The 15,048-nt window shown below is 35.7% G+C and overlaps 1 long non-coding RNA gene across 1 annotated transcript; it reads right to left on the reverse strand.

Moving 5' to 3' along the window:
• Nucleotides 1-9,591: 9,591 nt before the first annotated feature.
• Nucleotides 9,592-10,137, reverse strand: LOC141705708 (uncharacterized). Its single transcript, XR_012568458.1, has 2 exons — nucleotides 10,044-10,137; nucleotides 9,592-9,963 (listed from the first exon to the last, which is right to left on the reverse strand). It is a non-coding gene; the product is annotated as an uncharacterized LOC141705708 (long non-coding RNA).
• Nucleotides 10,138-15,048: the final 4,911 nt, after the last annotated feature.

Consider the following 15,048-nt stretch of genomic DNA (forward strand, 5'->3'; position numbering starts at 1 on the left):
AATGGATTAGTTATCTAAGCACGATACCCAGATAGATTGTCGAAATAAGAAGGTAATGGTGAAGATGCCAGACGAAAGGATAATAACCTTCAAAGGTCAGAAGCAGGTAAAGAAATTCTTAGCGATGATTTAAGCCAAAAAATTACTACGGCAAGGATGTGAGCATTTCGTGGCATATGTGAGTGATAGGAGACAGGAGCCAGTGAAACTTGAAGATATTTCAGTCGTCAATGAATTTCCAGACGTGTTTCCTGATGAGTTACTAGGACTTCCTCCAGAAAAAGAAATTAAATTTGCAATCGACTTAGTACCTGGAACAGAACCAGTATCCAAGGCCCCGTACATAATGGCGCCTGTTGAAATGAATGAGCTAGCGAAGCAATTGCAAGAGTTATTAGAGAAATGAGTAATCAGACCCAGTGTATCCCCGTGGGGTGCACCGGTATTATTTGTCAAGAAGAAAGATGTAAGCATGAGATTGTGCATCGACTATAGGGAGCTCAACAAGCTTACAATCAAGAACAAGTACCCGTTACCCAGAATAGATGATCTGTTTGACCAGTTAAAAGGAGCCAAGTATTTCTCCAAGATTGACTTAAGATCGGGATATCATCAACTAAAGATCAAGCCAGAAGATATACCAAAGACAGCTTTCTGAACAAGGTATGGACATTATGAATTTTTAGTAATATCTTTTGGATTGACCAATGCACCAGCAGCGTTCATGGACTTGATGAACAAAATATTCAAGGAGTATTTGGACAAGTTCGTTATTATGTCTATAGACGATATTTTGATTTATTCAAAGACGGAAGAGGATCATGCGGAACATTTGAGGACAGTTTTGGAGATTTTAAGAAAAAAGAAGTTATATGATAAATTCTCGAAGTGTGAGTTTTTGGCTACAGGAGATTCAGTTCTTAGGAAACATAGTCAGTAATGAAGGGATCAAAGTGGACCCAGCAAAGATTGAGGCCATTACAAACTGGGAAAGATCGAGAACACCCACCGAAGTAAGAAGTTTCTTGGGATTAACGGGATATTATCGTCGATTCGTTCGAAAATTTTCAAGGATTGCAACACCAATGACAAAGCTTACACGAAAGAATGAAAAGTTTATATGGAACGATAAATGTGAAGAAAGTTTCAGGAATTGAAGCAACGATTAATCACGTACACCTGTTTTTTCACTTCCAGACGATCAAAGGAATTTTGTAATTTATAGTGATGCTTCTCATAAAGGATTAGGATGTGTTCTGATGCAGCACGATAAGGTGACTGCGTATGCATCAAGACAATTGAAACCACACGAACAGAAATATCCTACTCATGATTTGGAGACACTAGTACAGAAGACACTTTAGGAGTCACACCTATAGTGTTGGTTAAATAGAGAACCGACACTCGTTACTGCCTAATGTGTCGGTTAAATAGAGAACCGGGGCATTTTTCTATTTTTCAAAGCTAAAGGCGTCGGTCGTTTCAATTAACTGACGCTGTAGATTTAGAATAGCATCGGTCAAATTGAATGCCATCGCTAGTTTGGTCTTCTATGTCGGTTGGTCAAACGACCGACGCTGTTGGTGTTGCTATTGTGTCAGTTTTTTTAGCCGACGCTATTAAGATAATATACAGTGTCGGTTTTCTTTTTTACCAATGTAAGAAGAAATAATTTAAAAAAAGATTTAAAAACAAACGCGGGTTAACACACATATGCGGGTGACTAAAATGTTCATTTCACTCGTCTCTCCTACTATTCTACTCAACTGCAATTTCAATCTCAACTGCGATTTTATCTCAACTGCGATTTCATCTATTCTACTACGTGAATTGAAATTGCATGAATCTATTGTGACTCTGTGATGGCTTTGAGAAAGAGGGCCATCGATTTCTAGGGTTCAATTGTTGGCTCTGAGAAAGGGGAATCGATTGGGTTTATTCGATTGTGGGGTTTTGGCTGCTGCTGCTTGAACAATTAAAGAGGGTGCTGCTTCAAAGAGGGGAATCGAAGAGGGTGCTGCTTCAAAGAGGGGAATCGAAGAGGGTGCTGCTTCAAAGAGGTGAATCGATTGGGTTATTGCGAGGTTTGAGACTTCTTCCTTTTTTCCTTCTAATTGGGGTTTTGTGCTATAATGATTGGGTTATTGTTATCTGTTATCTATTTCTAATTGAGGTTTGAGACTTCTTCCTTTTGTTCTTATCTCTCTCTCTCTCTCCCTCTCTCTCTCCCCCCTCCCTCTCTCTCTCTCGCCCCCCTCTCTCTCCGCCCCTCTCTCTCCCCCCTCCCTCCCCCTTTCTCTCTCTCTCTCTCTCTCTCTCCCTCTCTCTCTCTCTCTCTCTCTCTTTCCTATCTGTATTTTTTATCATCTATGGTAGCTTTATCATTTGTATTATTATTAAATATGGATATGTTCTAATTTTATTGGTACTTATAATTTAATTCATTAGTTTATTATTTGAATTTTGATTATGCCAAAAAATTATGTCAACTGAAAACAGGGGACACTCCTTATTACGACTTTATGAGTGCAGGACTACTAGCATTATTATGTTTTATACTCATTGACTTTGGTTTGTTGGTATGTAATAGAATGTCAAATGTGTGCCCTCTTATTTATTTGTGGAAAGTTAGTCGATGTTAGAATGTTGTTGGTGTTGTAGGGTGTTGAGGTGCGTTGCTTTGATTAATTCTTGGATCCTTATTTGTATACGGCATGGACAAAGATTGTACCTTCTTTTTCAGTTTCCTTGTTTTTTGCGTTCGGTTGTGGTTTTTATATATTTAAAACTAGTTGTATAAGGTGATACAAGAATGATTGTGAACAGAGTAGTCCCAAAAAGGCACATAATAACAATAATGTCTAAAACCGCACAGAATTATACGTTGGCACCTCAACGGCATAAACGTAACGCACAGAGTATACTGGACTACTTGTCATAGGTTTAGCCATTTGCTGGCTATATATTAATTACATACATTTACATATATTGAGGTTGAGAGATGAGGATCACACACATTTACATATATGTTTATGGCCTAAAGGTGTAATTTGTTTCACTGTGTTTCCTATCATCATGTGAATTTTAATTAACTGGATATTTTGGATACCTGCAGTATCGAATATGGTTCATTTTTAAACCATGTTGTAATCTAAATGTTGATTGTATATGTGGATTATGTGCTCAGAATCACGGTATAAACTTCATTCCATAATTTGTTTTGCACCAGATCTATAAGAGAGTTGGTATTTTATAGCGGACACTTTTTTCGAAAAATACATTTATTTTAAGAAAGTTGAATTTAATATTTCTGGGATAAATAGGGCATCCATATTTATTAACCTCGAACAGAAATTCGGAAGCACTTATGTTAGGGGGCTTGTTGAGCTCTACTACCTCCAACATCATCAGAAAAACTATGATTTTCAATTCGAGCATCCCCTAACATTCCCAATATCAATAGATGTTTAGGCGGTCGTTCTGTTTGTCTATTTTGGAAAATTTCCTTTTATCTCTTTTTTTCTCCCTAATAACATTGAGAAAGTGTAGAATAAAAATTGTAATGGGCTTGTGCTTTAGATACAAAGTACAGCACATGGCTACTGTGTATGGAGAAGAAAAAAAAGCTGCTTCTCATTCCTTATTATCAAACTGAATGGATACAATCTAGTATATACTAGTCTAGAAATATAACGTGATATCTAAAAAATAGCAACTAAACTTCCTAGTATGACTCCACTTCTTTAACTTCCCTGATAATTCTGAAATTGAACTTTGACCTGGCATACAGCTACTGTTGTGCTAACCAACACAACGTTCACTAAAGCCTATACAATTTATTCAAAACTAATAAAACACAAATTAATAACTAAATTTAAGATTATTCCAATAATCACCCCCTTAATCTTAAATTTATCATGAACTCATTTGGCTTAGCCCGTCTGGCATTCATCCTAACCCGTTTGGCTTTCAACTTCTTTGCCCATATGGCACTTAAATTTAGCCCTTTTCGCTTTAAAAAAATCCTGCCCATCTGGCACTTCTGTTTACCTGTCTGGCACCTTTTATTTTGCCTGTCTGGCATCATTCTTCTGTCCATAATAATGCTGGTTCATCATCCTTGATCTGTGTGAGGTTCACTTCTTGTCTCTTCTATCTTTCCCGTCGCGATATATCACATTCTGCAGCATAGTGTCCCATAGTATTACAATTATAACACTTTATCCTACTCTTATCACGGAAAGAACCACCTCTAGCTCTTTGATTCCGAGATTCCAGAAGAAGTTGTCCAACTATGCTCTAAGACCTGACCTTCATCCTTTCCTTGTAAACTTTGAGACAACCAACTACCTCTTCAACTGTCATCACCTTAATGTCTCCAAATTGTTCTATGTTTGAAGCTATTTGAACAAACTTATCCGGAACTACAAGTAGAATTTTTCTCACAACACTCGATTCTTCCATTGTTTCTCAAAGGACCCTCATATTAGTCACAATCCCACTCAACTTTATACAAAAATCTTCGAGTTTATCCGTTTCCTTCATGATTAAGGACACAAACTCGCCTTTTAATATCTACACTTTTGCTTCTTTTACTCTTTCCACACCCATGCACATCGTCTTGATCGCTTCACATGCTTCCTTAGCTGTTTCTTTTTCAGTAATGGACACCAACACATCTTCGGGCACACCTTGATATATTGCTGCAAGTGCCACTTGCACCATTTTCTCATCCACGACCCCCTTAGGATCCTTCTTTCGATTCCACACCAAACTCCTTGCGCCTTCATGAACACTTTCATCATCAGGGACCATGCCGTATAATTGTTTCTTGTTAACATTGGATAGCTTAAGCCCATAAAACTTTCTTTTGCTTTGGATGTTTCCATGATTTTATTTGTGTGCTTGGGTTGATATTTAGGCATACAGGAACCTAACCATTATGCTCTGATGCCCAGTGTAGAATAAAAATTGTAATGGGCTTGTTCTTTAGATACAAAGTGCAGTGCTTAGCACAGGGCTACTGTGTATGAGAAGATAATAAAGCTGCTTCTCATTCCTTATTATCAAACTGAATGCATACAATCTAATATATACTAGTCTAGACATATAACGTGATATCTAGAAAATAGCAACTGAACTTCCTAGCATGACTCCACTTCTTCAACTTCCCTAATATTGCTGAAACTGAACTATGACCGGCCTACAGCTACTGTTGTGCTAACCAACACAACATTCACTTAGGCCTATACAATTTATTCAAAACTAATAAAACACAAATTAATAACTAAATTTAAGATTATTCCAACAGAAAGTGCATTACAATGTTGGTGAGTACTTTAAATGCATCGCGAACATATTTACAACCACCCTTTTCCAATCGATTTTAATTATTTATGATCGTAAACACTTCCAAGTGATCATTTTCTAACCAAATGTGGTTATTTATAATTTCAAGATAACTTACTAGTATTTACAAAAATGGCATTAAATTTTTATAGTAAAAGTTTATAACCTCAGTGAGTTACTAAGGTCATCCTTGGCCCATTTTTCTCAAATTTTTTTATTAGAGGTTAAAAAAATTAAAACATAATAAATATGATTAAACTACAACTATTTTAATAATAAAATTTTTTTATCAGAATTTAATTTATACTAAAATTTATTCACAAATAGAAAAATACATAAATTCATTAAAAATATCGCTATAAAGTAAAAAATTACAAAAATAGTTATAACTATATTTTTTTGTAACTGAAAAAATCTTTTAATAAAAGTGATTAAATATTATGTCCAAATACGAAATACAATTAAAATCTTCAATATTTCCAAAATGCCTAATATATATTTTTAAATAAAACTTTCTTCAAAATAAATGCATTTTTTGAAAAAATTTATCTATTATAAAATATCCATTCTCAGTCTTAGACTTTATAGATCTGGTGCATAAGATTCAAAAAAAATCATAATATACGTTGTAAATAAAACTTTCTAAAAAATAAATGTATTTTTTGAAAAAAGTGTCGGTTAGAAAATAACCACTCTATTAGTCTTAGTCTTAGACATTATAGATCCTGTGCAAAAAAATTAACAGTCTTTATCTTGAAGGTGAAAAAGTCCTGGCCTTTTATGGTGGCAAGTGGTATCCGGCCAAGGTATCACACTTGCAATTTTATCTTTTAAGTTTTTCTTTATCATTGGAGTGATTCCTATCTGTTTTAATTAATGTGTGTGATTGAATTTGGGTGATTTACATTGATTGCTCATGATATAATTATATGGGAAGGGATAATAATTGATGCATTGTTATTTCACAATTCTCTTATTGTCCTCAAGACAATTCACATTATTTGAAGAAGTTAATACATACTTTGAGGTTCTCTTATTGTCCTCAAGAGGATTTATATTGAAGAAGTTAATACATACTTTGAGGTTGTCAAACTGCTTTGTTGGCAAACATCATATCAAACATCACAATTTGAGGATTAAATCCCAAAGATGTTGATTTTTGCTGTGCACTTATACTATAGTGACTATGTCCAAATACATGAAATGTGCACTAAGGTATTTAGTTTTAGCTCCTCGTGAAAGTCATTGTTGCATATTTATTTTTTCTTTTATCATTAATATAGCCCGATTCGGTAAGCTATATACCACCTTGCTGCATATATTTGAGCAATTGGTCAGTCATTTTTTGTGCTTTTATTGCCTTTGCATCTTTAACATTCTTTTGGTTTGCTTTTGCAACAAAAAAAATATAAATTCTATTTCCTTTGTAGGTGCACAAGGTTGAATAGGAGAAACAAATAGAGGCATGGACATATTGGGTTCATTATATTGTGAGTATTGCTTTATTAAAACCTTGTATTTTTTCATGAGCAATGAATATTATTAGTATTAATCATTTTTTATTAACCTATTGTCACTTTATATGTGCAGGGTTGGAATAAAAGGTTAGTAAGAGGAAGTACCTTACAGTGAGAATAAAATATTTTTTTCTAATGTTTTTTGTTCTATAATGTTTTTCCTTGATACGTTTGTGTTCTTGTAATTAGATCAATTATAGCAGTCTTTATATTATGTTAAATCCATTATTATCTTATTTATTATTGTTATAATAGCTAATTTGAATATTATTGAGTGGGTTACATGCTCATGAAAACTTCTTTAGTTCAATGTTTGTTCAAGTATTTATGTTCATTTTTTTTCTAATAGCTTGCTTTTTAAGCATGTTAGCCTCCTCCTAGAACATTATTAAAACTTTTCAAACTCACAGGTACGATGAATGGATATTAGATGCTCAACTCCTCAAGAAATTTAGTGAAGAAGGTTCTCAAAAGCACTTGGGGAAGGGTGGTAGATCAGCTATGGTATATTTAAGGAAAAAAATATTAATCACATGCACTAAGGCTGATAGTATTTACTAATTGTTGACAAAAAAATATACTATTGATCATATATATTAAGCCTGGTTTACTTAATATGATAATAATATTTAGTGATTGTTAGCAAAAAAAATATTAATCATATTCTAAGGCCTAGGTTATTGTTTTTTCTAATGAATTTTTTTACAAGTTCTTTTGTTAAAAAAAGGTAATTAAAAATGAGTATAAAAAATTATTTAAAATACCTACATTTGAAACTTATTTTAAAAAGTATATTATTTAAAAATTTATATTCAAATAAATAATTATGTAAAGATTTAGGTAAAGGCCTATTTTCTATTGCTTTTCTCTGGCCTGTGAATAGATATACAACCGACAATATCAATCATCACCACAGACAATGTCAATCATATATCATATAATTAAGGTAATCTGGTCAATCATCACCACAGCCAATATCAATCATATATCCTATAATTAAGGTAATCCTAACACCCCCTCAAGCTGGACTCGTCGGAGTGAAGACACCGAGCTTACGTATCAAGAATTCAAATTGAGATTTGCCAAGAGCCTTGGTAAAAACGTCCGCCAACTGTGTATTAGTATGAACATATGAGGGATCGATTAAGCCATCTGAGATCGCATCACGAACAAAATAACAGTCAACTTCGATATGCTTCGTACGTTCATGAAAACTAGGATTTTTAGCAATATGATGTACCGATTGACTGTCACAAAAGAGTTTAATTGCCTTTGGATGATGGACACCCAAACTCAATAAAAGACCCTTCAGCCATTTCAGTTCACAGGTGGTAGCATCCATCGAATGGTACTCTGCCTCTGCTGAACAGCGGGAAATAATATTTTGTTTCTCAGTCTTCCAAGAGACTGGGGAATTACCTAGAAATACCATCCATCCAGTCAATGATCTACGTGTAATAGGACACGCGGCCCAATCAGAGTCATACCAACCCTGCAACGTTAACTCACTGTCTGCTCGTAATAAAATGCCTTGACAAGATGTACCTTTCAAATAGGGTACTACTCGTAAGGCTGCCTCCCCATGCTCAGTTCTCGGCTCCTGCATGAATTGTGACAGAATATGAACCGAATAAGCAAGATCTGAACAGGTAACAATCAAATAAATAAGTCTGCCCACTAGTCGCCTATAAGATGCAGGATCAGACAGAAGCTTTCCATTTTCTAAGCCAAGCTTGTGATTTTGCTCGATAGGACAGTGTGCCGGTTTAGCTCCCAACAATCCTACCTCAGAAATAATGTCTAGTGTATATTTTCGTTGACAGAGAAATAATCCAGATGAACTTCGAGCTACCTCAATCCCCAAAAAATATTTTAGGGAACCTGGATCCTTCATGTGAAAACAATCACTGAGATAAGCTTTTAAAGCCCTTAAAGCAGCGAAATCATTCCTAGAGATAATTAGATCATCAACATACACAAGGACGTTAATTTGAATATCTCCTTTGGTATAAGTAAACATGGAATAATCTGAATAGGATTGCAAAAAGCCGTACTTTTTTAAGGCAGACACAAGTTTAGGAAACCAACACTGTGGTGCTTCTTTCAGACCATAGAGAGACTTGCGGAGGCGACATACCTTGTTAGGACTAGAGGATTCAAAATCTGGAGGGAGTTTTATATGCACTTCCTCGTCAAGATCACCCTGTAAGAAAGCATTGTGGATGTCTATTTGATGGATTTCCCAATTTTTTGAAGCTGCTATAGCAAGAAAGGCTCGAACTATGACCATCTTGGCTACGGGAGCAAAGACAACCGAAAGTGCGGATGGTGTTATAAATGGTAGAAGTGCCAAACAAAAATTCATAAGGAGTTTTATTCTGCAACAAGGTAGAGGGAGTGACATTAATTAAATGAGCAGCCACAAGCACACTCTCCCCCAAAAATAAATTGGTAAATTAGCTTCAAATCGCAACGCTCTCCCCACATTCAAAATATATTTATGTTTTCGTTCTACTCTCCCATTTTGTTGTGGAGTTCCCACACAAGAAGTTCAAAATAAAATTCCAGATGTATTAAAAAAAAAATTCAAATAATTAAACTCAGTTCCATTATCACTCTGAACAACTTTAATTGTTTGTGAGAATTGTCTATCAACCATTGCAACAAACAATATAAACTTATGAAACACCTCAGTTTTATCAACAAGCAAGTAATTCCAAAGGGCACGAGAAAAATCATCCACGATAGTCAAAAAATATCTAGCACCACAAGAAGAGGGATGCCTATACGGTCCCCACAAATCACAATGTACATTCTCAAAAATTCGTAATGCTTTATTCTCACTCAAAGGAAATTTGTCTCTAGGGTGTTTTGCACGAAAACAAACTTCGCAAGCTTTATTTAAACTACCCTTACGATCATTAACAGGAGGAAGAAGCTTGACTACTTTTTCTAACGGATGACCCATTCGTCTGTGCCACAACTCCAAAATTGAAGAAGACCCATGAGTTGTTAAATGTTGCACTGAAGCCTCTCCATCAAAGTAGTATAGTCCATCCCACATAATATTCGTTCCAATCAGCATCCTCGAATGGTCCTGTATAGCATACATAGAGTCATTAAATTGGACAGTGCATTGCAAATGATCAATCAATTGAGTTACCGAAATTAAATTACAACTTAATTTGGGAACCAAAAGAATGTTTTTTAGAGTTATTTTTGATGAAAATCAGACCGAGCCCTCCTTTGTTGCCATCACCGATTTTTCGTTTAGAAGGCGAACGAGACAGTTATGTACTTCATGAGTATGAAAGAGCCACGAAGCATGACAAGTTACATGTCTAGATTCCCCGGTGTCAACAATCCACCATTCAAGCGGTCATCAGGAATTTTGATGTTACCAATAAATCCCGCAAGAGCTTTCCATTGATCGGCCGAGAATGCTTGAGAGGAGCCTCCCGTAAAGCTTGCCCCACGACCCACTCTGGCCACAGTGGAATTGGCTTGTGTAGATCCTCGTCCGTGGCCACTTTTTTGAGGTGACTTTCCTGCAACCCCTGTGTTTGCTTTTGATTTATTCGGCCACCACTCTAGGTAACCAATTATCTCTGAATATGATTTTTCAAGGTGGCCTGTTTTCTTGCAGTACGTGCAATACAAGTGAGATTTATGCTCCTTCAAATATCTTTCATCTGAGTCAGTTGCCTTTCCCCTCGCTGCATTAGTGCGGAGTGGAAAACACATCACATCCGGTGGCTGCACTTCTGGGTCTGACTCAGCGTGACGAACACGATCCTCTTGCACAACCAATTGAAATGCACGATCAAGGGTTGGCAAGGGATCTTGAGATAATATATATGTACAAAGATGAGCATAATATTCCGAACATAGACCCATCAAAAACTGATAAAGCCGAGAAGCCTCCCTGCGTTTTTCATGTTGCTGACCCGCTGTACAAGCCGAGCAACAAGAATAAGTAATCAAGGGTTCATGATGATTGAGTTCTTCCCACAAAGTGGCCAGTTTCCCAAATTAGGTTGCCACTGATATGGTCTTCATTTGCTCACACTTGGCAATTGAAGATTTTATTTGTTGAATGCGAGGACCATTAACCAACGCAAACTGAATCTTAAAAATATTAAAAAGTGATTTTATTTAGAAAAATCTATATGTTGTTACCATGGTTCGACGTAGTTTTGTACGGAAGTCATAAGCCAAGGATAACAGGTTTTAAGCTCTCATATCTCCAAATGAGTAGAAGTTGAACAAAAGGAAATAATATAAAGAATTGAGAAGGAGAAGTGATACAAATATATAATGTAAATCTTTTTTTTTTCTTTCATTAAATTTTTGTTTGTATGTGTGGGTGTGCATTACTTGTTTATGTATTATATATATATATATATTACATGTGTGTATTTACATTAAATGCATATATTTTGCATGAAATACATGTCAAATTACTTGTTTACATTTATAAAATGTTTGTATATAGATGACAAACATTGATCAGAGTTAGATTCGAAATCAAGTGCAAAGAGATATAATTTCGTTAACTCCCGAATATAGAACTGGTGTAAAATTTGTTTTTAATTTTGCAAGAGAAAATGGAATGAAATAAGATGGTATAATGAAATGTCCTTGTAAATATTGTAAGAATTTGTATGGGTTAGATATTGAGGATTTTAGTTTTTATTTGCTCGCTAACGGGATGCTTAAGGGTTATATCATATGGACGTCACATCGAAAAAAGTGGGAAGGAAATGTAGTCGAACATCACATCATCGTTATTGTATTTGGGAACCTTTGAGGGTAGAACAACTGGTAGATTTGAATGTGATGCTGAACGATTTTACCGATGAAAATCCTGAATTTTATGATACCGTGGATCGGGGAACTAGTAATGTAGAAGAAGCTCCAAATGATATTGCCAAAAAATTGTATAAAGTGATTGTTGAAAATGGAGCACTTATTTATACTGGTAATACAAAGTATACAAGATTAAGCTTTATTATGATATTTTTCAAATTAAAAAGTAACTCACATGGTAGTAATATAGCTTTTAATAGTTTGCTTAACCATTTCACGAATGTGTTACCAAAAAACACATGTTTCCTCAAACTTATTATGTAATGAGAAAGATTATAAAGGGTTTAACAGTTGAATACTAAAAATTATATTTATGTGAGTACGATTGTATATTATTTTATGGATATGACAAGGATAAATTTGTGTATGACATATGTAGTCAAGATCATAATCGAGATGTTTTGAGGAAAGATGGTAAGAAAATTCTAAAAAAATTCTTAAGACATTTTTCTTTGATTCCTCGACTACAATGTTTGTATATGTCATCAAATACATCTGATCATAGGAGACGGTATAAGAATCGTGATATTAAAGATGAAGAAATTAGTCATCGCTTGGATGGAGATGAGTGAAAACATTTTGACACGTATCGAAGAAGCTTGATAGCAGCATCTATATGAGCTGTTGTTGGGTGTTGCATAAATTGAGTGAGGATATGGACATAAAAATAGATGTCAGGATGGGTTATTGTCAGATAAATGAGTTTTCCCATAAGACGTTGATATGGATGTGGGTCACTGAGGAAGGTTCTTGTTTCAACGTTGAGACGAAGGTGAATATCCATTGGAAGTTTCAATGGTGTGGCAGAGATAACATCAAATTCTTCAAGCAAATCCAACGCATATTTCTTCTGAGAGACAAAAAAATCCAGTTGTAGATCTGCTAATTTCAAGACCCAAAAAGTAGTTCACATCCCCCAAATCCTTCATCTTGAATGTTCCAGACATCATTTGTTATAGATGATTGATTTCTGCAAGATTGTTTCCTGCCAAGAACAAATCATCTACGTATACTAACACAAGAATGATAGAAGAGGACGTAGTGAGAGTGAACAAGCTGTAGTCGGAGAAAGATTGGACAAAGTACAGATCTTTGAGAGTGTTAGATAGTTTTTCAGACCAGTTTCGTGGAGCTTGACGCAATTACACAGTGACTTCTTCAGTTTGCACACGAAATTCAGCTTTAGAGAAGAACACTCCATCTGGTGCAGTACAATATGACTGTCAATGCCACTATAACCCTGAGGCAATCTCATATCGACTGTTTTATATAGATTTCCGTGCAAAAAAGCATTTGTAACATCCATTTGCATAACGTGCCACTGCTGAAGAGCTGCTACAGCCAACAAGACTCTTACTGTTGTCATCTTGGTAAAAGGGGTGAATGTGTGTTCATAGTCCACTCCATAAATCTGTCTGTTCCCTAATATCAACAATCGAGATTTGTAACGTTCAATTGTTCCCTATGGTGTAAACTAAGTTTTATAGAGCCATTTGCAACCAGTAGCCTTTGCACCAGGTGGCAAGGTTATGATTTCCCATGTATCATTGGCTTCAAGTGCTGAAAGCTATAGATTCATGACATTTACCCAATTGACATCTTGAACAGCCTGTTTAAATGAAGTACGGTCTTTGTGTGTTGTTATAGAGGTTAGAAAACAGTCAAAGGTCGGGGTTATTTATTGTTCAGTTACTGTTACCAGATTGGCACTAGGTTTAGGAAAGGGCCATGTGATATAAGATTTCATCCGAGCTGGGGTTTCATGTTGTCGAGATGACCTTCTTCGAGGGGACTTTTAAATTTGTATAACTGTAGAAGGCTGTGAGTGGGGTACATTAGATGTAGCTTCGATAGGAGAAGGTGACACACTGGGCATAGGGCTTAAGGTTTCATGTGCAGAGAGTTGGTTGTCACTTGATGTCTGAGCATCACTCATAAGTTCAACAAAAAAATCATCATCAATATGCATATGCACTGTAGCTGTAGGCATCACAGTTGGTAAAGGTGACATATAGGGCTTAGGTATAGTCACATTTAAAGAAAAAATAGTTTCATTGAACGTCACATCTCTAGATACAAATGTTTGTATAGTGCTTAAATCTAACAGTCTATAGCCCTTTTGAGTAGGTGGATAGCAAATGCTAAGCACACAAGGGACACCTCTTGAAGCAAATTTATCTGAACTATAAGTAGGGTTAATAGCAAATGCTAAGCATCCAAAGCACTTCATTATAGAATAGTCAACAGATTCATTATTTAGCAATTCATAAGGAATCTTATTACTGAGAGTAGTTGAGGGTAACCTGTTAATTATGTAGGCAGCTGTGAGCATAGCCTCTCCCCAGAAAGAGATTTTGAGTCCAGATTGAAGCATAATAGCTCTTGTAACCTCAAGCACATGTCTATGCTTTCGCTATACTCGAGCATTTTGTTGCGACCTGTAGGCACAGAAAGTCTGGTGCACAATTCCTTGCATCTGGAAAAATCTGCGGCATTTAGTATCGTCGAATTCCTTTGCGTTGTCTGACCGGATCACTTTAATAGATGAAGCAAACTGCCTTTGGACAAAATGATAAAAAGTTTCCATTGTCTTGAGGTAGTCAGATTTGTGTTGAAGTAAATACAACCAGGTCACTCTAGAATAATCATCAAGTATTGTCAGAAAATATGTAAACTTCTATCTTGTGCATACTTTGTACGGTCCCCAAATGTTTGTGTGCACAAGATCTAAGGGCTTGGTAGCATGTGACTCAATCAAGGAGAATGGAACCTTGTAAATTTTGCCATTGGGCATGTCAAGCACACCTTGCTACACCATGTATGCATTGTTTAATGCATTCTATAAACTTTAATTTAGACACAGTGGCATGCCCCAATCTGTTATGCCAAAGAGTGTATTCATCTGCAAGAGTAGCTTTCGATGCAACAAAGGAAAGTTGACTGGTGTTCTCAGACACTGCATTAGATGGAGACAGATGATACAACCCATTTTAGAAAATTCCTTTGCTTTTAACAATATGAGTTTCAGCATCAACAATAGTACACTCAGTTGGAGAGAAGATAGCATAACAATCATTGTCCTGAGATAGTTTGTTAATTGACAACAAATTACGAGTAAAAACAGGGACATACGGGATATTCAAGAGTTTAAGACCACTTGCTAATTTCACATCTCCAAGATGAGTCACCATGGTTGTTGCTCTAGTTGGTAGATTCACTGTTACATGAGGTTTGGCATTCTTAACATTATGCAAGAGACCATAGTCTGCAGTCATATGATCTGTTATGCCCGTAGCCATAATCTACCTTCCAG

This window comes from Apium graveolens, unplaced genomic scaffold, assembly GCF_009905375.1.
Source record: "Apium graveolens cultivar Ventura unplaced genomic scaffold, ASM990537v1 ctg9251, whole genome shotgun sequence".
Classification (NCBI taxonomy): Eukaryota; Viridiplantae; Streptophyta; class Magnoliopsida; order Apiales; family Apiaceae; genus Apium; species Apium graveolens.